This window comes from Sinohyriopsis cumingii, chromosome 7, assembly GCF_028554795.1.
Source record: "Sinohyriopsis cumingii isolate HCF-2022 chromosome 7, ASM2855479v2, whole genome shotgun sequence".
NCBI lineage: Eukaryota > Metazoa > Mollusca > Bivalvia > Unionida > Unionidae > Sinohyriopsis > Sinohyriopsis cumingii.
Window position 1 is genome coordinate 39,026,983 of NC_142967.1, and position 26,936 is coordinate 39,053,918.

Genomic DNA, 26,936 nt, shown 5'->3' on the forward strand with positions numbered 1-26,936 from the left:
TTTCTCTTCTTTTTTTTCTCCTCCTCTTCTTTCTTCTCTTCCTCCTCTTCTTTCTTCCTCTTCTCATTTTTTTCTTTTTCAATTTTTTCGTTCCATGTTTTTATTCTTATCTTTTCCACTTCATCCTCCTTCTCCTCCTTTATTTCCTTCATCACACCACTAATCTTGTCCTTTGCTTTTCTTAAGTTGTTAATTTCCATCTTTACACGATGGGGACTATAGGAATAATGGTCTTCAACGAGTCTTATTAGCATCTGTTCCATTATTCCTAAGTTGTCTAAAACGTCTTGTAAGGTTTGTATTTTGTCCATTTGGTTTGACGCCATCTTCTTTTTATTCTTTGCAGAATGGTTTGAACAACGAACACTGTGGGTTCTTATAGTGAAAGCGCGAACGTGAAGGAAAACATCCCCCTAATAACATAAAATTGATCTTACCTAGATCATGACCGAACAACGCGCGGACATGAAGGAAAACATCCCCCTACTTTCTCATTTCATATAATATAACCCCAACTATACTCTCCACATACGCTAAGAAACAATAAATAAACCCATAATCTACTATTCACACAAACATACCTGAGCTCTTATAAACACTAACACACCAACACATACCCTCACACATTAAAAAAGAGTTAGTGTTTATATTCACACTACTCTACCTACACACATTGGCAAATCTATCGTTATTTCTTTTCTAGAGTATTGGGTAGCCCTGAAAAGGGCCATTTTGTTTGGAACTTCATGGACACCTGGTTAATGGTGGCACCTTCCAGGCCTGGCGCCACATACACATCTTATCCCCCAGTTACTTTTTACCTTTTGGGGGGAGAGAGCAGAGGCAGGATATGTCGCTTCAGAATCCCAATTTTCGCTCTCTGGGATTCTGAAATTTTTTCTTCTCTCCTTTTCCTCCTCCTCTTTGTATCTTCTTTCCTCTTCTTCTTCTTTATATCTTCTCTCCTCCTCTTCTTTGTTTCTTCTTTCCTCCTCTCTTATCCTTCCCTCCTCGACAATGGCTTCCGCGGCCAGTTCATTTAATATGCGCCTGGCATATTCCAGATGCACATGAAGTTCCAACAGTTTCTCCAGTCTCGTGTTCATTTTTGGTGTTGATCAATCAACAAGGGTAGCTGGACTGCCGAACGAGTTTCAATTTATACTGAAAGCGCGGACGTGAAGGAAAACATCCCCTAAAACATAAAATTCATCTTACCTAGATCATGACCAAAAAAACAACAAGAACGCGCCGACCTAAAAGAAACACTCACTCACTTTTTTTTGCTACCCATCACTATTGTAAAAATTTTTATAAATCACTTCAATAGACTATCCACATAAGCAAAGCATTTGACGGTCTGGACACTCTGAAGACCAATGCCCTTTCTTCTGACAGATATAGCAAGTATCTTGACTTTTATCTCTAAAGGAAGGAGAGTAGTCCATAGGCTGGTCTGAAGAGAATTTTCTAATGACCCCTCGCAAAGCTCTGACGAAACGTTCCATCTGGTTAGTCTCTTCCATCGTTGTGCTCGGCTTGAGAGTGAAATGAATAGTGAAAGGACAAGACACACACCCTTTTATATACGCTGGTCTGCTATGACTATAAAGTAGTTTATGGTGTTTGAACTTGAGTCATTTGACTTTTTGCTTTCAAGATGAAACGATCCCATTCATTCGAGAAGAAAGAAGAAAAAGAAAGTAAGAGGCAGAAACGTGATCTATCGCCTCGTACCAGGGCTGAAATCTTGGCACAAATTCATGCCAGTGATTTTGAAGAGGACATGAGTGAACCAGAATCCGAACCCTCTAAACCAAGTTCACCACCCTTAGTCAACCCTGAAAAATACTATTCCATTCGAGAGACGGAAAAGCGCTCCTCTAGAAAATTTAGAACCACGGCTTACAAATACACAGTGAAGTTTAAAGATTTCAAGTCCGAAGTACCGTTAGAGAAAGCAGAAGGGTTCATCACCGGAGTGTGGGATTCTCTGCTCACTGCACTCAAGCGACAATGTCAACCCAAAGAAGACGATCGCTTGAGACTTTCCATACAACACGACGGTTTGAAATCCCCTGTTTGGATCGAGTTTAGCACCCCTGCAGAATTGACCGCTTCCAAAGTCATGGACAAGATTCAACACGTGCAACAATCTAATGACCAGTTTGACATCACCGATGGTAAAGCCACATTGGACATGTCCCACGTCTCTCCTCCTCAAGGGACCGGACGCAAAAAGATGTTATTGGTGAACGAGCTTCGCAGCATTAAGCGTAGCCTTGTCCAAATTCACAATCCTCATGACCAGATGTGTTTAGCCTGTGCCATCGTGGTGGGACAAACCTATGCCAACAAGAACGACACGGTGGAATGGAAAAGAACCTGGAAAACTATTCGACAATCGGACAGAGCCAAACAACGAAACGAAGCAGAACTCCTGTTGCAACAAGCTGGCCTGTCCAAAGACACACCCTGTGGCATTCCTGAGATGCAAAAATTGCAAGATGCCCTAGCTCCACGATACACCTTGAAAGTGCACCCTCAAGAAGTGCGCGGACCTCTGTTGTTTCGAGGGCAAGATTTTAAGGACGGAAAATACATTCATGTTTATCATCACGATGACCATTTCGATACCATTACCAGTATCACCGGATTCCTGGGATACGGTTATTACTGTGAGAAATGTGACCGTGGTTATAATAATCGAGAGCAACACAAGCATTGTGGATTGAAATGCTCAGGATGTTTGGCCTCTTCACCCTGTCTGAGCGAAGAACCAGTGCCTTGTTCAACTTGTCTGCGCACGTTTGTCAGCCCTACCTGGTACCAACAACATCTGAAGACGCAAGGTTCACAGCAGAAATGTGCTTGTCAACTCCTGAGATTGTGCCCTATGTGTGGACAAGGCATACGTACCAATAGTACCAAGGCACACGTATGTTCAGGAAAAAAGAAATGTCACATTTGTCATCACATCGTGGACTTGAAACACCAATGCTACGTGCAAAAATACCAACCCCCACCAGAGAAAGAGGACGGTCACAAGAAGAAAGGCAATTTCATCTTTTTTGATTTCGAATGCATGCAAGAGACTGGCATTCACATTCCTAATTTCTGCGTGGCTCATCGAGCGTGCGAGAAGTGCATTCAAGAACCTATCTTCAGTCATTGCCCTCACTGCAGCAAGATTCCTGGAGGGCGTGAAAAAATCTTTCGGGGGCCGAACACGTTAGCCGATTTTGCCCAATGGGTCTTAGACCCCATCGACAAGACGTGGAGCCAAGAGGACATCGAACGTTACGGAGATTGTCATCGTCATGCCACGGTGATGGCTCACAATTTCTCCGGATACGATGGACAGTTTCTTCTCAGATACTATACGGAACATGGCACCGAACGTCCTAAAGTGACTTTGAACGGAGCCAAAATCATTTTCATGCAAGTGGGACAAGTACAGTTTAAAGATTCGATGAGCTATTTGGCCATGCCTTTGAGTCGAATGCCTAAAACGTTTGGAATGACAGAAATGGTTAAAGGGTACTTTCCACACTTTTTCAATACGGAAGTCAATCAACACGCCGTTCTACCCCATTTACCTGAGGCTCACTATTACGACCCCGACAACATGCGTACCGAACAACGAGAAGCTTTCTACGCTTGGTACCAGGCTCACGCCTCGGACCCTTTCGACTTTCAGGAAGAAATGCTAAAGTATTGTCGTTCCGACGTGGACATTTTACGGCGTTGCTGTGGAAAATTTCGAGAACTGTTCATGGAACACGGAGGGGTCGATCCTTTGAAAGAAGCTTGCACCATTGCCAAAACGTGTTCCTTAGTGTATCGACAACGATTCATGCCTGAAAACACCGTGGCTGTCATCAGCCCTCAAACGACCCACTATGTCAAACGTCAATACTCGGTCAAAGCCCTACGTTGGTTACATTACTTGTGCGACAAGGAAGACAAGTGGATTCAGCATGCCCGCAACGGAGGGGGCGAAAAGACCATCGGAACGTATTCGGTCGATGGCTGGGACTTAGAAAACCCCAAGATCGTGTACGAGTTTAACGGTTGCTTATTTCACGGATGTCCCGTCTGTTACCCTGACCGTGGCACTAAAAATCAGTTTTTACAACGAACCATGGAAGACTTGTACCAGGACACTTGTCAGCGACGCCTGAAGTTAGAACAGGAAGGATACAAGTGGTGGAAATGTGGGAACACGAATACGATCACCGTTTGAAAACCGATCCCGAGTTTAAACGCCTCGTGGAAAGTTACCAGTTCATGGACCCGCTGAACCCGAGGGATAGTTTGTACGGAGGAAGGACCAATGCCACCTGTTTGCTGTACCAAGCCGACGAAGAGAAAGGAGAAGAAATCAAATACTTGGACGTGTGTTCGCTGTATCCCTACGTGTGCAAATATTGTCGCTTTCCTGTAGGGCACCCGCAATTGCTGACGGAACACATCGACCTGGTCAACATTCGACAATACGAAGGCTTGATCAAGTGCAAAGTTTTGCCTCCCACGAACCTATACCATCCCGTCTTACCTCACCATTGTCAAGGCAAACTGATGTTTCCCTTGTGCCGTACTTGTGCCGAAACGTGCAACCAAGATCAGCCTTGTCAGCACACCCAGGAAGAACGGGCCTTGACGGGAACCTGGGTCAGCGTAGAATTGTTCAAAGCTCTGGACATGGGATACCAACTGTTAGAAGTGTACGAAATTTGTCACTTTCCCAAGACACAACAATACCACAAGGGTGACCCCACACAGAAAGGCATTTTCACAGACTACGTGGATGCCTTTTTGAAACTGAAGCAAGAAGCCAGCGGCTATCCTTCCTGGTGTCACACTCCCGAAGACCAAATACAATTCAAAGAGAAATACTACGAACAAGAAGGCATCACTTTAGACCACATCGAGAAAAACGAAGGCAGGCGATCGTTTGCCAAATTGATGTTAAATTGCTTGTGGGGTAAAATGGCACAACGACCGTGTTTACCCAAGACGGAATATTTGACAGAACCTTCCCGCTACTTCCAGATGATTCACGACAAAACCAAATACATGAAACACGTGGACGTCGTTCGAGAGAATTTGATCTTGGTCAATTACGAAGAAGATCTGGACTTTGTACAAGACGACCCTTTTGGAAATGTCATCATTGCGGCTTACGTGACAGCTCATGCTCGCTTAAAATTGTACGAAGCTTTAGAACTGTTAGAAGAACGTGTCCTGTACTTTGACACGGACAGTTGCATTTACATCCATCACCCGATTCAACATCACCCTAGCATCGAAGGAGACCGTTTAGGAGCCTGGACAGACGAGCATCCCGACGACAAGATTCTAAGTTTCGTCAGTGGCGGTCCCAAAAATTACGGCTACGAATACCGGGACAAACAAGGAGAAGTGCACACGACGTGCAAAGTGAAAGGACTGACTCTGAATTATCGTACCAGTCGAGTGGTCAACTTTGGGGTATTGAAAGAAGCCTTGCAATCGGGAGAGGATGGAAACTTTAAAGTGACCACCTATCAACCGAACAAGATTGTACGTTTACCCACTCATCACATCGTCAGTCGACCTTTGGAAAAAGTCTATCAAATCGTGTACCAGAAGCGAGTGCGACTTCCCAATCATTTCACCTTACCGTATGGACACGTTGGTATAAAACATTGGTTGTAAGAGGATAGCCACCCACCAGAAAGATGACTTCGCCACAGCAAGAATTGAGTGAGAAACCCGATGAGAACTCCAAGTTCAAACCCTACCATTTTCCAGTCTTCTTACCTGACTATTGTGATTGTGCCCGTCGATTGGACACGTTTCAGAAATGGCCTACGGATAGGGAAGGATTACCTTCTTCGCATGTTTTAGCTAGAACAGGATTTGTCTACTTGGGACCTGAGTCAGGATTGGGATACGAGGTACAGTGTTTCGCTTGCGGACTGAAGTTACAAATGGATCTATGTATCTATAAAGATTCAGCTATTCTGGAACATACTCGATGGTCTCCGCACTGCCCTTACCTTTCTATGGCCTTTCCACCCATTACACTACGGTACAATGTTGACGGTACCTTAGAGACGGTACCTTCCGAAACAAGACATAAAAAACGTAAAAAAGGAAAGATGTACAAGCTGGAGACTGCATTGCGACTAGTATAAAAAGGGGCTATGGTCAAGATCGATAGTTCATTGTGACTACCAAGACCGAGTGAACAAGATGAATACTTTGAAAGAGACATCGTTCCAGTTTGGGGATTGTAAAAAAGTTGTATCTTCCTCTAGTGTGACTAATATTGGATGGATAAGACCCAGGCATTGCGACGGAAAATGTCCGGAAGGAAACTGCGATTGTCCATGTGGTTACCATTGTAATTGCGTAATGGAGTTTGCAGACGAGTGCGATTGTGAGCCTTGCGATGGGACCGATGCTGTACGTTGTGACCTGAGCGATGCCGTAAAGCATCATGGGAACTTTGTTCTCACTGCCCCTGTCATGGAAAGTGATGCTGTGCGTGTCAAACCTGAGGGATGCGAAAGCGATGCCGCTCGTCCTCTTAGACATTTTACCGGGTTTAAAGGGGAATGTTCACCTTCACGTTTACCTCCCTACGGATGTCATCCAGCCCTGAGCAAACTCCTGTTCCTGTCACCCAACCCTCATCGAAACGAACCTGTGAAAAACGAATATTCGTTTCCTGTGCGTTTGTCGGAATACTGCGACTTTGAAAATCGTCTTCAATCGTTCAAAGGAAAATGGCCAAAGTATCTGGGAGGACCGACCCCTGAAGAATTAGCCAGAGCCGGATTTTTCTACTTGGGCGAAGGAGATAAAGTCAGGTGCTTCAGTTGTGATGTGACACTTCACCACTGGGAACCGCAAGATTCGGCCTACGTAGAACATGCTCGATGGTCACCGAATTGTCATTACTTGCCCTTAGTGGGACCGAGACATTGAAGTAACTTCTTACCATAATAATCTGTTCATGGATACTTTACAAGAGAACATTCGTGCTTTGCCTGTGGAGTTGAGAGAACGCATTTATCGAGAGCTGGTCAAAATACAAGTGAAACGTAAAGAACAATTGCATCCGTTACGTCACCGGTGTTTGAACCACTGGTACCTGAAGGCTATACAAGGATTGATTCAATTGAAAGTGTTCCATCGGACAGACATTGATCAACGATCCTCTAGTTTTAAAAAGGATTGGTTTGGTATGGACGATTCTACCTACATCATTGTAAACGTACTGCATCGAATTCCAGAGGAAGAGTTAACGAATTACCAGCATCTTGAACACAATGTCAACTTAGTGAAAGAGGAAACTTCTGAACGAATTGTAATGTGTAGATTAGTGACTCAACGATTTAAATTCGACACTGAAGTGAAACCATGTTTGTGCAAACAGTACATTTCTTGTGTCAGACCAAAGAGGATTTAGTATGACATATTCATGGATACTTTGCTAGAGAACATTCGTGCTTTGCCTGTGGAGTTGAGAGAACGCATTTACCGAGAGCTGGTGAAAATACAAGTCAAACGTAAAGAACAATTGCATCCGTTACGTCACCAGGTCTTTAACCACTGGTACCTGAATGGTATAAGAGAACTGATTCATCAGAAATTGTTTCAGTGGTCAGACCTTGTTCAACACTTTGAGTTAGTGAATGATCGAAATGTTCATGATTTTGGTTACTTCGAGATTCACCTACAGCAATACATTGAGGAAGACAAGTTAAAGGATTATCAACATATTTTACGTGGAATCTACTTAGAGGAAGAGGAAACTTCTAAACGAACTCTGAAGTTTCGGTTACAGTATGCAAGATTTAGATTCCCTACTGGAGAACGAAGATCTCTGGCTAGAAAGTACGTGTATTGTTTCCGAAACAAAGAGACTATAAAAACAGGCTGCCATGCCACGACTTATGTCACATGTCATCCAACAGATTCCGTGGAAGGAACTCAATGACCATATTCAAACCGTGGATCATTACCATCGATTATTACAAGAACTGTATCCATTCAATTTGGGACGACAAGTGGTGTGTGTCTTAGTGACTTGTTTTTTGGGATTTCGTTTACCAGCCGATTCTTTGTGGACTCTTTACGATCAGTACTTACCACCTCCATGGCCTTAAATGGTCACGAAAAACTCCTTTTGCTCAAAGCCTTGCGTTTTCATCTGGATACTTCTCGACCTCTACGGGAAAAAAAGATTCGTCAACTTTTAGCTACCCAAGACGTGTATGATGATGTGTGTGTAGCTTGTGACTTACATCCCCATTGGACAGATGTCCGTGCCTGGAAAGAATGGGATTTTGAGGCTTGGACCCAAGAAGTGGCCCAGTATGCACGAGAGTTGTTCAAGGAAAAAAGTTACTTTTCAACCCGTGTTAGTGACGGTGCCAGAAGAACCCGTCACCCAGGACAGGACTGTCGTGGACAGACCTAAAAGACCCTTTCGGGAGGACACTTGTGTGACCTTACCCCCTACTATAGAACTGGTTAGAACATTACCCAAAAGATGTGATTGTTGTACAGACACTTGTGTTTATTCCACGTTCATCGTTATCATGTGCCTTTTATCCTTGTACTTAAGCCTTTGGCTTTTATGTATTTTTGTCTTTCGTATTCATGTTTGAAAAAAAACATTCAATAAACGTGTTCTGAAAAAGTATATAAACTCTTGTCTTGTTTGTTTTTCGTGTCACAAGTGACATTTCTCACACCATGGCTACCTCTACTGTCTCTGCTCCCTCTTCCTCTACTGTCAAAGTCATCGACGAACACTTAGATCGTGCCAGTTGGGAGGCTTTGTATCTTCGCCATCCCTTTAACATGCTCATTGCTGGACCTAGCGGTTCAGGCAAAACCGAATTCGTCAAACGTTTGATCGAACATAAACATCATTTGATCGATCGACCCCCTCAACGGATCGTGTGGTGTTACAAAGAGTGGCAATCGGCGTACAGCCTCTTGCGAGAAAGTCAAGGCGATTCCATCGTGTTTGTGGAAGGCATTCCTAAAGAAGACGACGGCATCGTCTCTGACTCCCGTCAAACCCATTTGGTCATTTTCGACGACATGTTAGGAGAAGACGAAGAAGAAATTAAATTGTGGTTCACGCGCAAAGGGCATCACCGTAATGCCAGTGTCGTTTACATCACCCAAAATTTGTTTCAACAAAGTAAAGCCCATCGTACCATCAGTCTCAATGCGCATTACGTGGTCTTGTTTAAAAGCCCTCGAGATAAATCGCAAGTGCAAGTCTTAGCCAAACAGTTAGGAACGCCTTGGCTGACTCAGGCGTATGACGATGCCACTCAAACGCCACACGCCTATTTACTCGTCGATTTGAAACCTACGACCCCCGAGGATTTGCGATTTCGTACCCACTTGTTTCACCACTGGTGCCAAGACGGAGGGCCTGTCCTGTACACGTCTCCGTCCTCGACTTCATTTCACTCCCCATCAAAAAATCTATAAAAACCTCAGACCCTTTTTCGTCTGTCTCACACAGTGTGAACATGACGTCCCTTCAGTTGCATCTTCCCGTCAAATTGATTCGTGCCTTGTATGGCATCAGTCGAGAAAAAAATCCACAAACATGAGCCCGTGTCTTAGAAGCTAGTCTCAAAGAAGTCTTACGATGGTTCACGGTGACGGCACGTCAATTACTCCAAGGAATCATTCAGATTCCTCATCAAACCAAACGCTTTTTCGATCGAAACAAAGTCGCTTTGGTCCAACTGGCCGATCCCCGCATTGACACTCAAACCAAAAAACAAATCATTTTGAAACCTGGAGGGAGCGGTACTCTAGGAGGGGTCATCATTCGCTCACTCTTAAGATGGGATCCTAATGCCCCCAAAGTTATCCCCAAGACAAAAGTCCAATGAAGCCCCAAGAAGAAAAAGAAAAAGACCAGGTCCCCAAGAAGAATAACTTCTCCAGTGGCAGGACCCTCCTCTTACCAGACACCACCACCCCGGAAAAAGAAAAGAAGCCCCCAGAAAAAGAAACAGAGAAAAAGTCCCCAGAAAAAGAAAAGTCCACAGAAGAAAACTAGTCGCAAGAGAGGCACTTCGGCCAGGACGCAACCTTACACTCGCAAACCACGACCTGCCACGGCAGTGACTGCGTCTCCGGCATCCTCACGTTCATCCACTTCTCCGTTGATGACACCCAGAACTGAAGAGTACTTGGAGACGTTGATCACACCAAGAACATCTCCGTTGATGACCCCCAAAAGAACTTCCCCAGTGGCAGGACCCTCCAATTTAGTGGCAGTGGCTGCTGCTCACAAAGTACCTTCTCCCAAAATCAAAGTCCAAGAAAGATCGGGCATGTTACAAAGTTTACTGGATTTGTCCAAGCAAGAACTGGCTCGATTTAGTCCGTTGCATACCCCTGCACGACATGTCATGCCTGTCCTCAAACTGATAAAACGTAAAGACAATCAGTGGCGACGCGTTCCAGTATAAAAAGAGCCTGTGACCAAGTCGGGGTATCAGTGAACTTGTAAAAGATGTCACCTCCAAGAAGCCACAAAAGAAAGAGACAAAGGCAGACGCGTCATCCGACAAAGCGCTTAGTCAAGCATCGACATTACCCTAAGAAAAGACACAGTCGTTCCAAGAAAAAGAGGCGTCAACAAAGGGGAGGATTCCTTGGCGATTTTGGGAAAAACATTGTCACCTTTATGACAAAGCGATAGTCCCAAAAAAAAGATAAAAGGGTGTGCGTTAAGTCATCGACATTAGTGTCTGTTCGGTGAATGTCCCGGAACCCACAAGCAAAAATGTCACCCTCCAGAAAACCCCAAGGAAAGAAAAGGAAAGGACTGCCACCACGTTTAGCTAAACATGGGGACATGTTATCTGTCCTGTCCAAAGCTTCTCCACCCCTACGAAAAAAACTCATTCAAACGGCCTCCAAAGAGGTCATCGATACCGTGTGCGAATGTTGTTTGAACGTTTTGAAAGGCACGATCCCTTTGTCCAAGCACCAGAAACAATGCTTAGGCAAACATCGTCACGTTCTTCGCCAAATGGTTCGAAAGAAAATTCCCATTCGTCAAAAAAAGAAGATGTTGGTCCAACGTGGAGGCATTTTACCTCTCTTGTTAGGCCCCATACTGAAAGGAGTCTTGGGAACCATGTTGGGAGGACTGGTGGGAGCAAGATAAAAAGGCCCTCGGAAGTCCCAAGATCTCAGAATCGACCCCTGACAACCCCATGGAAGGACGAAAACTAGCTTTAGTGCCTTACAAACGATGGATGGAATACCATCGGTGGCAAGAACAACGCACCCCGCATTTACCTCCCAATCCCAATTTGAGCGAGATGTCCCAGTTACAAGACGAATTGCAATCCTTGATGGATCGCCAAGATTGTCCGAAACAGAAAAATCGCAAAAGTACGGTCAACTCTTGCAACGACTGCAACTCTTTCACCAGAAAGCTTTAGACGAAACAGCTCTACCCACTATGAAAGATTTTAAGACCTTGATGAAAAGTCCAGCACCATCACCAGTACCAGTACCAGTACCAGTACCCGTGACCAAGACAGAAAAAGGAAAAGAAGAAGAAGAGGAAGGATTTCAAACTCCACCAGAAAAAGTACGCAAGTTAACAACACCACCTACCTCCAGAATTGGATGGATTAAAAAGATGATGGCCACCCCTTCTTCCTCACAAGAGAAAAAGAAAGTGAAGACAGAAGTGAAGACAGAAGTGAAACAAGAACCGATATCCCCCGCTCAGACATCCTTCTCCTCTTCGACACCTATTGCTGGCCGCACACACAAAGCCTTGCAATCCAAGAAAATACCCCAAGAGAAAAAGAGTAGCCTCTTCCAAGAGTGGGTGCCTTATTAACACACCAACCAACACAAAAAATGGAAAAAGTCTTAGCCAGCATTTACTACGATCCCTCGCATCCTGCAGGTTACGCAGGAGTTCAAAAATTGTATCGTGCTGCCAAAACTCGACTGAAAAGTCTCCGTTTACCTCAAGTGCAACGATGGTTACAAGAACAAGCTACCTACACTTTACACAAACCCATTCGACGCAAGTTTGCCAGAAGTCGCACCCAAGTGGAAGGCATCGATCATCAATGGCAAGCCGATTTAGCCGATGTCTCTCATTTGGCCAGCTACAATCGTGGCTACAAATATTTGTTTTGTGTCATCGACGTCTTTTCCAAATTTGCCTGGGTCGTGCCCTTGACTTCCAAATCCAGCAGCGAGTTAGTGAGAGCCCTGCAACGGGTGTTGAAACAAAGCGGCCGTCACCCTCTTCAATGGCAAACGGACAAAGGCACCGAATTTCTGAACCAAGCTTTCCAAAAAGAATTAAAGAAACGTGACATTCATTTTTTTACCACCGAGAATCCCGAAACCAAAGCCAGCATCGTGGAGCGTTTTCAACGCACTTTGAAAGAACGCATGTGGAAATATTTTACGCATCACCACACTCTGAAGTACATCGACATCTTACCGCACCTGGTGCAAGCGTACAACCAATCTTACCATCGATGCATCGGACGTGCCCCGCAAGACGTGACTCCCGAGAACGAAGTGCTGGTGTTCGAGCGCCTGTTCGGTACGTCCCCGACGAGGGCTGTCCCCAAGAAAAGTGGAGAGTTGGCCGTAGGAGATTGGGTGCGCATTGGCAAAACCAAACGCACTTTTGACAAAGGTTACTTACCTAACTGGACGACCGAACTGTTTCGCGTCACTGGACGAGTGCATGGCCGTCATCCTGCCGTCTATAAATTGGAAGACATGAACGGAGAAGTACTCAAAGGAACGTTTTATTTACCCGAGTTACAACGTGTCACCAAAAAAGAAGACGATGTGTACGACATCGAAAGCATTCTCAAACGCAGAACCCGTAAAGTGGGCAAACGACGTGTCAAAGAAGTCAAAGTACGTTGGAAAGGATATCCACCCAGTTTCGATTCTTGGATCGACGCTTCGCAAGTCATCGACTATAAAAAGAAGTGACCATCATGCCCTTTCACACAGCAGACGCAGCTACGTTGACCACTCCTTCTTCCCCTAGTTCTTCTGTGCAAGATTTACAAAAACAACCCTTGTGGGTGTGGTGTGGAGAACGTGTGCCTAAAACGCAAATCGTCTTTTTCTGCCAAATCTTCGTGGTGTATTGTGTCATCGGGGCAGCCATTGCCAATTTCAGTTTGCAACAAGGAGACAAACAATTGTGGACCATTTTATTGAGCAGTTGCATCGGTTACCTGCTTCCCAATCCCTCCCTGAAATTCTCCTCGAACGGGAACCCCGGGAACCTTGTGTCCAGTGCCAGTGTCAGTCACCACTCCAACAACTACAACCAGAACCCCATTTTGGACGGAGACACGCCTCTGACGTCCACTAACCCCTCGGACAGCCACAGAACTCTAGAATTATGAGTCACCAAAACCAATTTTACTTAACCTTACCCAGTGACAGTTCCATGGAGGTGTTTCCCAACAACACGTTGTGCTGTTACACGGCCAAATTACCTCAGGCCATCCCCTTAGATCACGAAGCCCATTGGGAAGTGGCTTTAGTAGAAATGATTCACCTGACCCAAGTCCTCAATGTCCTTCCCAATCAAAATAAATTTGATGTGGAAGTTCTTGACGAGCAATTGCAACAGGAGTTGGATAAGAGAGTTACCATATCTGACATTAAAACCTATAATGAGAAAACTCAAAAGTCGACCTACCACTTGTCCATTCTCCCAGGCTATTATTTCAGTGGTCAACATTTGGTCAACACCATAGCTACCAAGTTTAATGGCGTGTTTGGGAAAGCTTTTGACAATGTCAAGAACAAAAGTGTCACCATGGAGTACCACAAAGTAGCTCGTCGCTTCTTGATGAAATTTGAGCGGAGTAAAATCATGGCCATTTTATTTTGTCCTGAATTGTATGACATGTTGGGCGGAGACATGAACATGAGAACGATCATACTCAATAACAACGAATTACCCGTCGTTTACGACAACGAGTCTTTTAGCAAGTTATTTCGTACCCCGGTAGAACTGAACCAAGGACTGAATTTGATGTTCGTGTATTCCGATGTGGTGGAGTACAACGTGGTGGGACACACCTCCGTACCGTTACTGCGTGTCATTCCTTTCAAAGTGGATTCTGCCGTGAACGCTGACGAGGAAGGTGGAAACACTTACCACGTCCACCACGAATTTGTCCATCCTCACTATTTGCCGGTCAGCAAGTTGTATTTGGACACGGTCAACATTACTATAAAAGGAGATTTGGGACAAAATATTCCATTCACCAAAGGAAAAGTCACGGTGAAACTCCATTTTCGAAAACGGTTCTCTCACGATTCGTAAGTAAGTCATGTATCCAGTGTACCGAGGGGTTGCTCGACAGCGAGGACACGGTTTAGGAGACATGTTAAAATCGGCCTTTCATTCGGTGGCCCCGGTGTTGAAACCGATGGTGACACGCGGATTGCACGCCTTGAAAGATGCGGCACTGACGCAAAGCAAAGAATTTCTCCAAAATGTCATCATCGACAAACAAAACCCTAAAGAAGCCTTCATGAGGGCAGGCAAAAATGTCTTGCTGCAAACGGGTAAAGACATTTTAAGTCGACGAGACACACCTATAAATGCCCTGCACGCTACCGAGTCAGGCATTCAACAAGGACAAGGCAGAAAGAGACGACGAAGAAAACACCCTTTCACCAGACTTCAAGCGAGAAAGGCCAAGAAAAGAAGAACCGTTCGAGACATAGACGTTTTCGATTATTGAGAAAGAACAGAACAAAATGATGCACCGAGAGTCTTGCTCTTGTTCCAAAACGGAACTGGATCTGTTTGCCATGCCCCCCACCATGATGACGATGCAAGAATCCCAGTGGGTGGAATTTCACCCAGTCTCCTCATTAACGGATTCCGCTCCCATCGAGTTTGAAATCAAAGGACAGCCCGAAGATTACATCGATCTGAATAGCAGTTATTTGTACTTAAAAGTCAAAGTTCTAGATAAGGATGATGGTGGAATAGATGACACTGAGAATATAGCTCCCGTCAACAATTTCATGCATTCCTTGTTCAGCTCAGTGGACTTGTACTTGAATAACAAACTGGTCAGCAGCAGCATGGATACTTACCCTTACCGTGCCTACCTGGAGAATCTCTTGACGTACGGAATAGATGCCAAGGATACTCATCTCAATGCCTGTGTGCTGTGGGAACCTGACGAAGCGGGCAAGTTCGACCTTGTAGATGGAACCAATAGCGGCTTTGAGCAAAGAGAAATCAAAATCTTAGACAAGAGGAGTTTAGAACTGATGGATCGTTTGCATTTGGACATGTGGTTGCAAGAGAAGTATTTGCTGAACGGGGTCAATGTCCGCCTCAGACTGAATCGCAGCAGTACCGCTTTCCATTTGTTGGCTGATGCTACTAAGGCTCCTAAAAGCAAAATCGAAGAGGCCAAACTCTACGTACGACACGTGGAAGTGTTACCCAAAGTAGGTAACGACATCAGTCAAACGTTGAGCAGAACAACCGCCAAGTATCCCATACGACGTGTGGAAGTGAAAACGTTCACCATTCCCGCTAACCATCATTCCATGATCGAAGATCATCTGTTTCAAGGACAGTTACCCAAACGTTTAATCCTTGGCATGGTCGAGAATTCAACCTTCAACGGACACTTCGCTAAAAATCCTTTCAACTTTCAGCACTTCAACGTGAAGAAAATCGAAGTCAGTCGCGATGGCAAGACCTTGTGTACCAGACCTTTCGAACCCGACTTTGCCAAGAACAATTACTTGAGATCGTACTTGTCCTTGTACGAAGCCACGGGCCAGTTAGGAACCAACAACAGTCACGGCATTACGTACGACGATTATGCAGGAGGCTATGCTTTGTGGGCTTTCGATTTCACTCCAGACCAGGGCAGCGACGAGGGACATTTCCACCCTATAAAATCAGGCCAGATTCGTGTGGAACTTCAGTTTGCAAAGCCACTGTACGATACAGTGAACGTCATCCTGTATGCAGAATTTGATAATACCATAGAAATCAACAGTTTGAGAGAAGTCATCCTAGATTACTAGAAACCATGGAAGACTGTTATCTCTCTTTACCTAGTGGAGAAACTTTGGAGATGGAATGTAAGGAGACCGTAGAAAATGAAGAAGTGATCATGATGAAGTCGAGATGGCCAGAACAAGAAGCCCATTTAGTCTCCTGTTTTGCCAAACACTTGGTCGACAAAATGACGGAATTGATCAAGAAAAATTGCTATGGATGTCAAAACGATCATCCCAGTCAAATTCAACACGATAAATGCCTGATGTTAAGTCAAGAAGAAAAATTGGACGAGTATCTGGACGAAGCTTGAAGTCTCATCTCGAACAAAGACGTGTTGCACCAGTGGTATAAAGACTTGCGTGAACATTCTTGTCCACCATTAACCACTCAAGAGATCCATCGTATCGAAGCTCTCCTGAATCAGAGTGAGGAAACAGAACGAATAACCGTTTATTCGTCAGACATTTTCAAGCAAAAAGTCAGGATCGAATTGACGACGTATTATTACCTGTAAAGAAGAAAAAAACAACACAAATGGATACCTGGGAACTTTATTACCTTTTGAACCACAGTTCGTATACGGCTTCTTGGAATCCTGTTGTCTGTGCTAAAGATGAACTCCCTCATCGCAAACCTAAAGACCATCAAGCTTACGTGATCAACACGGACGACAGTCATCTCCCAGGAACCCACTGGGTAGCCGTCTACTTTCCTCAAGAAGGATGTGTGGAATATTTCGATTCGTACGGACTGCCCCCTTTGGAAGACGATATCATCGACTTTATGAGAAGAAATGCTCAGACTACCCGATTCAATAATGTGAAATTACAAGGCACAGATTCCTTGGTGTGTGGACAGTACTGTGTGTATTTTCTGCATCATCGCAGCCTGGGCTATTCCTTAGAACATTTAGTGACTCATTTCGATCCTCGTTCTTCTGCTAGAAACGATGTGAAAGTAGATCGATGGTTTTGTGACCATTATGCTTATCTTTTGTCTCAAGCTAGGAAACGTAGTGTCCATCAATGGCCTAATGATTTCCAACAGTGGAAATCACAATTTAATTCACAACGTTGTCAGCCCTGTTTAAAGTAGATTGTCCATTGAGAAAAAAATGTTAGTGATTTGAAAAAAATTGTTTGATGTTATAGTGTTGGATTATTGTTAAAAAAAATGTTAGAGTTGTTGTTTAGTGTTAAGTGGTTTTTGAATAAAAAATGTTGTGTTTTGAAAAAAATGCCTTTGTGGTTTGTTTAGCTATAAGAATGTTGGATTGATGCTCTTTCATTTCTTACTATCCCTCTCATGACACTCACTGAAACGTTGAGACTAGAAAAACGTGTGGGGGATGTTTTCCTTCACGTCCGCGCTTTGACTTTAAGAACCGGGGTTGTTTCCAGTCTAACCATCCATTGTCGACTCATCCTCCTAAGAAGATGTGCTCCAAACTAGCTAAGCTCAACGAAGCCTACGTGAATCTGCATAGGGTCAGACACAGTCTGATACCGAAGCCAGAAGAAATAGAGAATGTGAGAATGTTAAAAATCACTGAAGACCTAATAGAAGAGCTCTTCAGAGAAGAAGTGAACAGGGAAAAAGAAGAATGGACAGAAAAGTACAGACTTCAGAGACAGCAGCAACAGCAGCAACAACAACAGCAGCAACAACCTGAAGCTGACAGAGGCTTTGTCGATTGCCGTATCGACACCAAAGAGTTCTTCTTCTCTTTCCGAAGAAGCAGACCTATCGCCAGAAAGTCTATCCTCAGAGGACATCGCATTCTTAGAAACTAAAAAAGAATGCCATAGCAAACAAAAAAACAGCCCTTTTCAGGGCTACCCAATACTCTAGAAAAGAAATAACAATCCATTTGCCAATGTGTGAAGGTAGAGTAGTGTGAATATAAACACTAACTCTTTTTCAAAAAAAATGTGAGGGTATGTGTTTGTGTATAGGATTGTGTGTTTGTGTGTTTGTAAGTGATAAAGTAGGTTGGTGTGGATAGTAGATTAAAATTATGTCTTTTTGGTGTTTGAGGTGTATATTTGGGGTTAGATTGGATTGCTTTGCTTATGTGGATAGTCTATTGAAGTGATTTATAAAAAATTTTACAATAGTGATGGGTAGCAAAAAAAAGTGAGTGAGTGTTTCTTTTAGGTCGGCGCGTTCTTGTTGTTTTTTTGGTCATGATCTAGGTAAGATGAATTTTATGTTTTAGGGGATGTTTTCCTTCACGTCCGCGCTTTCAGTATAAATTGAAACTCGTTCGGCAGTCCAGCTACCCTTGTTGATTGATCAACACCAAAAATGAACACGAGACTGGAGAAACTGTTGGAACTTCATGTGCATCTGGAATATGCCAGGCGCATATTAAATGAACTGGCCGCGGAAGCCATTGTCGAGGAGGGAAGGATAAGAGAGGAGGAAAGAAGAAACAAAGAAGAGGAGGAGAGAAGATATAAAGAAGAAGAAGAGGAAAGAAGATACAAAGAGGAGGAGGAAAAGGAGAGAAGAAAAAATTTCAGAATCCCAGAGAGCGAAAATTGGGATTCTGAAGCGACATATCCTGCCTCTGCTCTCTCCCCCCAAAAGGTAAAAAGTAACTGGGGGATAAGATGTGTATGTGGCGCCAGGCCTGGAAGGTGCCACCATTAACCAGGTGTCCATGAAGTTCCAAACAAAATGGCCCTTTTCAGGGCTACCCAATACTCTAGAAAAGAAATAACGATAGATTTGCCAATGTGTGTAGGTAGAGTAGTGTGAATATAAACACTAACTCTTTTTTAATGTGTGAGGGTATGTGTTGGTGTGTTAGTGTTTATAAGAGCTCAGGTATGTTTGTGTGAATAGTAGATTATGGGTTTATTTATTGTTTCTTAGCGTATGTGGAGAGTATAGTTGGGGTTATATTATATGAAATGAGAAAGTAGGGGGATGTTTTCCTTCACGTCCGCGCGTTGTTCGGTCATGATCTAGGTAAGATCAATTTTATGTTATTAGGGGGATGTTTTCCTTCACGTTCGCGCTTTCACTATAAGAACCCACAGTGTTCGTTGTTCAAACCATTCTGCAAAGAATAAAAAGAAGATGGCGTCAAACCAAATGGACAAAATACAAACCTTACAAGACGTTTTAGACAACTTAGGAATAATGGAACAGATGCTAATAAGACTCGTTGAAGACCATTATTCCTATAGTCCCCATCGTGTAAAGATGGAAATTAACAACTTAAGAAAAGCAAAGGACAAGATTAGTGGTGTGATGAAGGAAATAAAGGAGGAGAAGGAGGATGAAGAGGAAAAGATAAGAATAAGAACATGGAACGAAAATATTGAAAAAGAAGAAAAAAATGAGAAGAGGAAGAAAGAAGAGGAGGAAGAGAAGAAAGAAGAGGAGGAGAAAAAAAAGAAGAGAAAGAGTGTTGGAGATAAAATAAGAAGTTGGTGGAGGAAAAGAAGAAATTAGAAGCAGAAGAAAACCCAAAGGCCCTTTTCAGGGCCAGCCATATTTCTCGAAAAGAGATAGTCTTTCCATTGCCTACCCCTTTTTTAAAAAAATTTTTTAAAAAAATCTCATGTTCAATTTCCATTGACGCTATACAGTCCCACCCTGTTTAAATCCTTTGACGCTATACAGTCCCAATTCCCATGTTCAATTCCTCTTGAGGCTATATCGTCCCACGATTTTTCTCTATGTTAAATTCCCATTGAGGCTATATGTTCCCACGATTTTTCTCCATGTTAAATTTCCATTGAGGCTATATGTTCCCAAGGGTGTTTTTAATGCTAATTCCCATTGAGGCTATAGGATCCCCATTCACTACTAACATGGTTCCCATGCTTTTCAAAAGATAAATGTTCAGGTCATTTCCAGGATGAAATTACTTTGTTCAAGATTCACATATGACCATTACTGAATGGAATTAAAGAACATTTTGGATTATAAAACATGCATTTTCTAAACCTAAAGCTGTTTATCATTCAAGACTCTCCAAAATAGTCAGAAAAGATGAGCATGTGCAAAACCATGAAATGTATCACACAAAACAAGTTTGACTATACTCATATAAATTGGCATGTAAAGTCATTTCAACGTACAGAATACAAATTCTAATTTTACCATGCTGACCTGCACTATGTTGTTATGTGGAAACAACATAACGAACATATGCATGTTATACAATGTAAACATTTTCTATCACAGTAGAAAAATAAAATAAAAGCTAAGTATTAAAATCTTTTCTTGAAACGAAAACAGTTTAACTTGAAATTTACCTGTGCCAAAAACCCAAACAAAATTTTTCAAACGACCTAAACTCATTAAGATGATCTAGTTTAACATCAATCATTTAAAAACATTTACAAAAAGGGTTGATTTAAATTTTGAGAAAAAAAAGCCTTCAAAAAGATAACTGCTGCATAAACAACTGAATTTCTTTAAAATCAAATTGTCTTCTTGTAATTGATAAACCAGTCCCCAAACCTGTACTGATACAGGGGCTCGTTTTGTTTTTGAATATATAATAAAAGGGATGACAATTTCCCATTTCTCCTGTGTTCTATTTAAGATCTGAAACCAATGCTTCAAGCTACATATCACTGTGTAATAGTTTCACACTAAAGTTCAGCTAAGCAATTCAAAATTTTGGACAACAAAATTTGGCTTAAAATGAAAAGCAGTCCGTTTTCTAATCCAAATTTCCTATGAATATACAAATCCTATTTTTTACATTTGGTTTTCTAGGTTCAGGCGTGAGGTCCGAGCAATTGCATAAAAAATATAAAAATCTGCTGCCACTGTGTGGTAGCGGCATATGGTAGTCACTTACCAGCAGGCCTAGCAAATTTAAACTATGTTATATAATCGATAGGAAAATGATTTATTTTCTCAAAAATGGCAAATATGGCAAGTATTATAATCATTATGTCTTTAATCCGCTGACAGACTAGACAAAACTACACCATAGATGAAACATAACCTGGTACTTCCCATTTGTGTTACTAGTCAGATGAATTCAGCCATTTGTGTTCACTTCACAACTCCAACAACGATATCAGAAGTCCAATAATCATCTGATATCAACAACATACTTCTTTTTAATGTTGTTGTACAAATATTAAATAATATTGAATGAAAGACAGATACAGAAAGAACATATAATTCTCAACATATTTAATTCAAGAACAATGACAAGAAACCCGTCAGTTTCGCAGCAATCAGGCCAGTCTTAAAAGTGAAAATTTTCATGAATTGCGCAGACAAAATGTCTTACTTTAGTCTTTGCAGTTTCCACTTCAGGAGATGAATTGTCACCAGTGGTAATTTTAACAGCATGAGGAAGCTAAAAAACATTCATGCATCGAAAGCAGGGATCAAATGTGTACAGGAGAATGGTTGGGTTGATGAGAAGATGCTGCGGTGGATAAAAGTGTTTTATCTCAAGAACACACTTTAATACATTTTAAATTTGAGTGCATTCACTGACATGTACTTTTTGAATGATTTAAAAGTTGTCCCACAACCTAAAACTCATAAAAACAAACAGTTCACCAAAACATTATTTTAAAAATTAATTTAAGCTGTCCCAATGTATACTGTAAATATGGTAAATTCAATGTTTTTAAATAGAATATTAACATAAAATTGATGTTGATAGGTTTTTCACTAACCTGCCATGACAGAACTTTAAATCCACTTGCAGATTCAGCACAATGGTGGACACTGTCAGCCCAGGGGATATTCTCCCAAAACAAACTGCCAGTGTTCAGCTAAATAAAAACAAATTGTAATACATGAACATCTTGATCATTAATGGAGAAAAAAGATACATACATTGTCCGTCTTATAGTTAAGTCAATGTATGGCCACAATATTGAAGCCATGACTGATATCTGGATAGGTTGACAAAGGAATGTAGAACTAATATTGTTTTATTATATATATTCACCAAGGCTATTCAATAGTTCCTTTTCAATTTAATTGGAAAAGACAATTCACGCCTCATTTAGAAAGTCTATTGAACTGGGCACCAAGTATATAATTTACATAAAGCTATCTGTATGGCTACCACATACCTGAACTGCGAAATATACTAATTGTTGCAAATGATTACATTTTACAGCAACACTTCTCCTTATCTGAGAAATCCCTTTTTATAATCATAATATCCAAGAGTTCTGTTTCTATCTCTAAATGTTTGCACAAAGACGTACAGTAATACTGCAGGACACACACTTTGAAGTTTAACAGGAAACATGATTATCATATCTATAATTAACATCTGTAAAAAAAAAACATGCATTAAAATGGCCAACTGATTTGATAGAACAGAGACCTCTGGTAAGACAATGCTGTTACACCTTGCTAATGAAAAAAGGCAGGCTTAATAAGTAGTTTTTTAGCATGATTATTTAAGTAATGTGATTATCCAAATACTAAATGCTAAATTCGGACCTATCTTAGCTTTTGCCCACTACATCTGGATGATCATGAAACCGGCTTAATTGCTTAAGCATGTTAGTCTTTCAGGTTTCTGCAGGTCACTGTTGTTAAAACTTGCACAATGTTACAGTCCTTTATCTCCTCCAGACATTTTAAAATAGATATTGAGTAAATATAATGGGTAACAAATCCAATCGATGATCTTTTTCTGTTCTTCACTCAAAACAAATAAATCTTTTTACGTTATGTTCAAACTAGCTGGCAAAAAAACTATATTAGAAGTTTGAAAGTGGATTTCTTACATAATGTCACCTGTTTACTGTTTATTTCCTGCAGTGTTTTGTGTACATCTGCACAGTATCATTGACTGTCTTAACTTTGCACCAGTCCTTGATTTGTTACCCATGTCTCTCGCAACCTTACATCCCTGTTTCAAAATCATTATGTCACCAACTGAATCAACACCTTTTTTTATAAATACTAATAGTAACTGCTGATTAAGAAATATCTGACAAAATAAAATATAAATATGTACCACGATTACAATAATAAAAAACAAAATGGAAATGTCCAGTTTAACTAATGCTATATTTGCAACAAGTTTGTTGCTCTGGAGCGAGTGTTGGCTGTTTAAGTCAGGGCATATGGTTGTGTTGGTTTTCTTTATCTTTTTATTTGCGGAAAGCCATGATGGATATTGTTTTGAAGGCAAAGGCAAAGCAAAACTTGGTTACTATAATATACACTTTTTATACCATGTTATAGTATTTTTGCACCATCCCATTTGTTTCTACCACCTTTTAATATTAAAAGGCATCAAGAATATAAAAAATGCACAGAATGTAGTCATTTCATTCATTGATTTATAATTTTTAATCTGATCATCACTAGGGGTTCCCAAACAGTCAACTTATTGGCATTTTCAATCACCGCTCTGGTGACCTAGTGGTTATAGTGTCTGCCTCGGATGCAGGAGGTCGTGGGTTCGATTCCCGGCCGAGTCATACCAAAGACTTAAAAAATGGTACTAACAGTTGCCTCGCTTGGCGCTCAGCATTAAGAGGTTAGTGTTAGGACTGGTCAACCTGGTGTCAGGATAATGTGACTGGGTGGGATATCATGCTACATGTCTGCGGCATGATGCCCCAGTGCTAGACATCACTATAAACTGTCACACTGCAGACACTGTAGCGATATGACTGAAAAATTGTTAAAGCTACGTTAAAAATCCAAATCACACGCATTTTGATTTTGAATCTCAAACAACATAAAAAACATATAATAATATTATTACAAAAACAAATACCATGAAATTAGAAAAAAATTAAAAAATAAAAAACATGCTGAGAATATTTCAGGTAGGAAACATTAGGTCTTTAAGTTCTTGCAGTTGAAATAAGTGAGTTTTGAGAGCCCTCTTGAATGTGATCACTGTGTCTTTGTGTCTAAGTTCAATGGGCAATTCATTCCACGTTGCTGGGCCCTGGTATGCAAAAGAACGCTGTCCATATGACTTTGTTTTCAAAGTGGGAATAATGAGTATATGATTGTCAGAAGGGGAGTGTAAGTATCTTGCTGATGTGTACACATGGGTGAGGTCAGATAGGTATGTTGGACTAGAGTCTGTCAGTGAAACGTAGTACAGACAACAAATTTTGTATTTGATTCTGGATCGAATGGATAGCCAATGAAGGGTAAAGAGCAGCGGGGAGGTGTGCTCTGATCGTGGTACTCTAAGTATGATCCGAGCAGCTGTGTTTTGAACTTTCTGAAGTTTCTGGAGTAGATATTGAGATGAACCAGACAGAATTGAGTTACAATAGTCCAGTCTTGAAAGTACTAATGAACACACAAGTGTTTTAGTGGCAATATAATAAACACCCAAACTGGGATGAATAGATGTGACTGATGGATGTTATACGACTGAAAAATGTTAGGAGAGGGATTTTGTTAAACTTAAAACATGTTGCACTGGACTGCCGTTGAGGGACGAACCATGGCAGGTCGAGTATAATACAACAATCATCATTTGGACTTTACAACTATTCATGAAAGTTACTGTAGACATGTAGACTAGTTAAAGTGAGTGTTACGCATAAATAATCTATCAATTTCTTTTGTCTCTACTATTGTACTACGGTATTTACAGTATGTTTTCAGACGGCAACAAATAATTACTTTTTTTTGTCGTCCAAAGACATTAAATTCTTTAATTAGGTGTCTGAAAACATACAGGGGAAGATAAATTTGTGGGCCCACCCCCCATCCATAACGAAATTACTGTTAGCTAACATGATGACATGCTGCCATAAAGAAAAATAAGTACTTTGTCCAATACCATGGAAATGATAATGAATGAAAAACAGGTGTGCGTGTGTGTGTGTGATTTGGATTTTTAACGTAGCTTTAAAAAAAATTAAGTCATATTGTTACGATGTTGGCAGTGTGACAGTTTAATAGCAATGTCTAGCAAAGGGGCATCATGCCGCTGACAGGTAGCATGATGTCCCAATCCATCACATTATCCTGACACCAGGCGGACCAGTCCTAACATTAACCTCTTAATGCTGAGCGCCAAGCGAGGCAGCTGTTAGCATAAGATGTAGAAAAAACTATAGTGGAGCAAGATCCGAAAATTACAATGCATATAAATGTTATATTTGCCCCCCCCCCCCCGAAACGGTGTCCAGAAACAAACTGTAAATACAGTGTAACTACTAATCCAAATGAATTTAGACGATCTGAGACGAAACTTTTAACCGCTGATCCAGATAAGTAGCAGACCCACTTATAACAAGGGGTCAGTTACAGAGCCCATTTTATTTTACTAGAAAGTACCAAAAATCTGACCCGTATTTGTTGAACAGAGGAAATCGTGATCAAAGTTGGTAATTGAAACCTGTTGGAATTGTTATCGATCTCTCAGTGGTTCGGCATCTTGACTATAAAGGTCATTTTTACATAAAAGCAAATAACTTAATTTGACAAAGCACTTTATTGACAGTTATTGCCAACGAGATTTTAAAATGAGTATTCAGCCATTAAACAGACCAGCTAGCCCTACCTCTCTTAGAGGCTTTCACAGTGTCAAGCAAGGATGGCATCATTTCATATAGCTATGGAGGTCCCTCGATAAATTACACCCTTGCCTATAGTGCAGTCTGTTTTTGGACCTGTGGTGCGCGAGTTATTAAGGGAGTGGTGTATATTGCTCTTTTTATGCTCAGATTATGCTTTTTTGCTGCTTATATTAGTAATAATTATGCTTATACCTTTATAGGGGGTTAGCACCTGTGAACCTACAACAAAGCAGTTCAGGTTCACATTTAATACAATTTTCGTTTGATTGGGTACCCAGGTAACTGATTGATAGGACTGACAGGTACCTGGTAGAAATTTCCCAAAATGTTGACATCTCTACATATGGGCAGATATGAAAATAGTTTAGGAATAATTAATCTAATTGAAAACCATACATAATGAAATCTTTCATTTAAATATTTTAATCTAAGGGGAAAACAACTCTGTTGTAACATAAAAAAAATCTTTAAAAAACTTCACTAAGTATTGTATTGTCATTTTTGGGGGATAATTTTTGTAATTATTACTTATAAGTGTATTATTGCAGATAATATGCGTTTGAAAGAAATAAAATATATTAAAGATGCAAATATTAGTAATACAGGGACACAAAAAACGATCCATTTATATACCCTGGACTAAATGTCACATCTTATGTCATGTGGCATGTATTTGGCAAATGGAGAACTTACCAATGGAGAACTCGCTTAGGGAAAACTAGCCCTAGGTTGGTTGGTGAATTCACTCCAGGCTGACTGAAGAGAGAGAGAGAGAAAGAGTTAGAGAGCTTCTCTGGAGAAGTGAGAGATCTTACTTGTATACTGATTAAGACTGTCAAATTTATACCTTAAGTGTTCACGAAGAAATCAATCAGTTATCATTAATACATGTAATATCAATTCTCAAAGAAGATGAAAATGTCAATAAATACTGGCATAGTTATCACCAATTTGCTTCATGTACCAGTTGCATAAGCTCCAGCAGGTGAAGCTTAAAACATAGGTAACATTGCATGTAGAAATAAAAAAGCGCTGGATTTTACACCTCAAAAGCATCTTACATAGTTGATTGAGGGGATAGGGGTGCTGATGCACATCTGTGAAGTTAGTGGACAAACAGATGGAGAGAAGCCTTCAGATACTCATATTTAAATTATTCTAAGCCAGGTTTGTTTTTACAAAAAAGGGTATTTGGTGATATAATTTTGTTATTACTAAAAATATGAGGCAAATATTAAATTCCAATGAAAATAATTGGGATCATTTAAAATAAATAGTTGAATAGACAGTTACAATGTTTTTTTGGGATG

At 41.3% G+C, this 26,936-nt stretch overlaps 1 long non-coding RNA gene across 8 annotated transcripts in view; it reads right to left on the minus strand.

The window, feature by feature from the left end:
* Window positions 1-26,936, minus strand: part of LOC149795056 (uncharacterized) — a 131,157-nt gene that overhangs the window by 4,463 nt on the left and 99,758 nt on the right. For 4 of the 8 annotated variants that reach the window (XR_016422249.1, XR_016422247.1, XR_016422248.1 and 1 more), the window contains exons 2-3: window positions 26,320-26,382; window positions 21,775-21,873 (exon numbers count right to left, since the gene is read on the minus strand). This is a non-coding gene — a long non-coding RNA (uncharacterized LOC149795056). The remainder of the gene's footprint in view (window positions 1-21,774; window positions 21,874-26,319; window positions 26,383-26,936) is intronic. The other 4 variants (XR_016422246.1, XR_016422245.1, XR_016422252.1 and 1 more) reach the window with 3 other exon arrangements.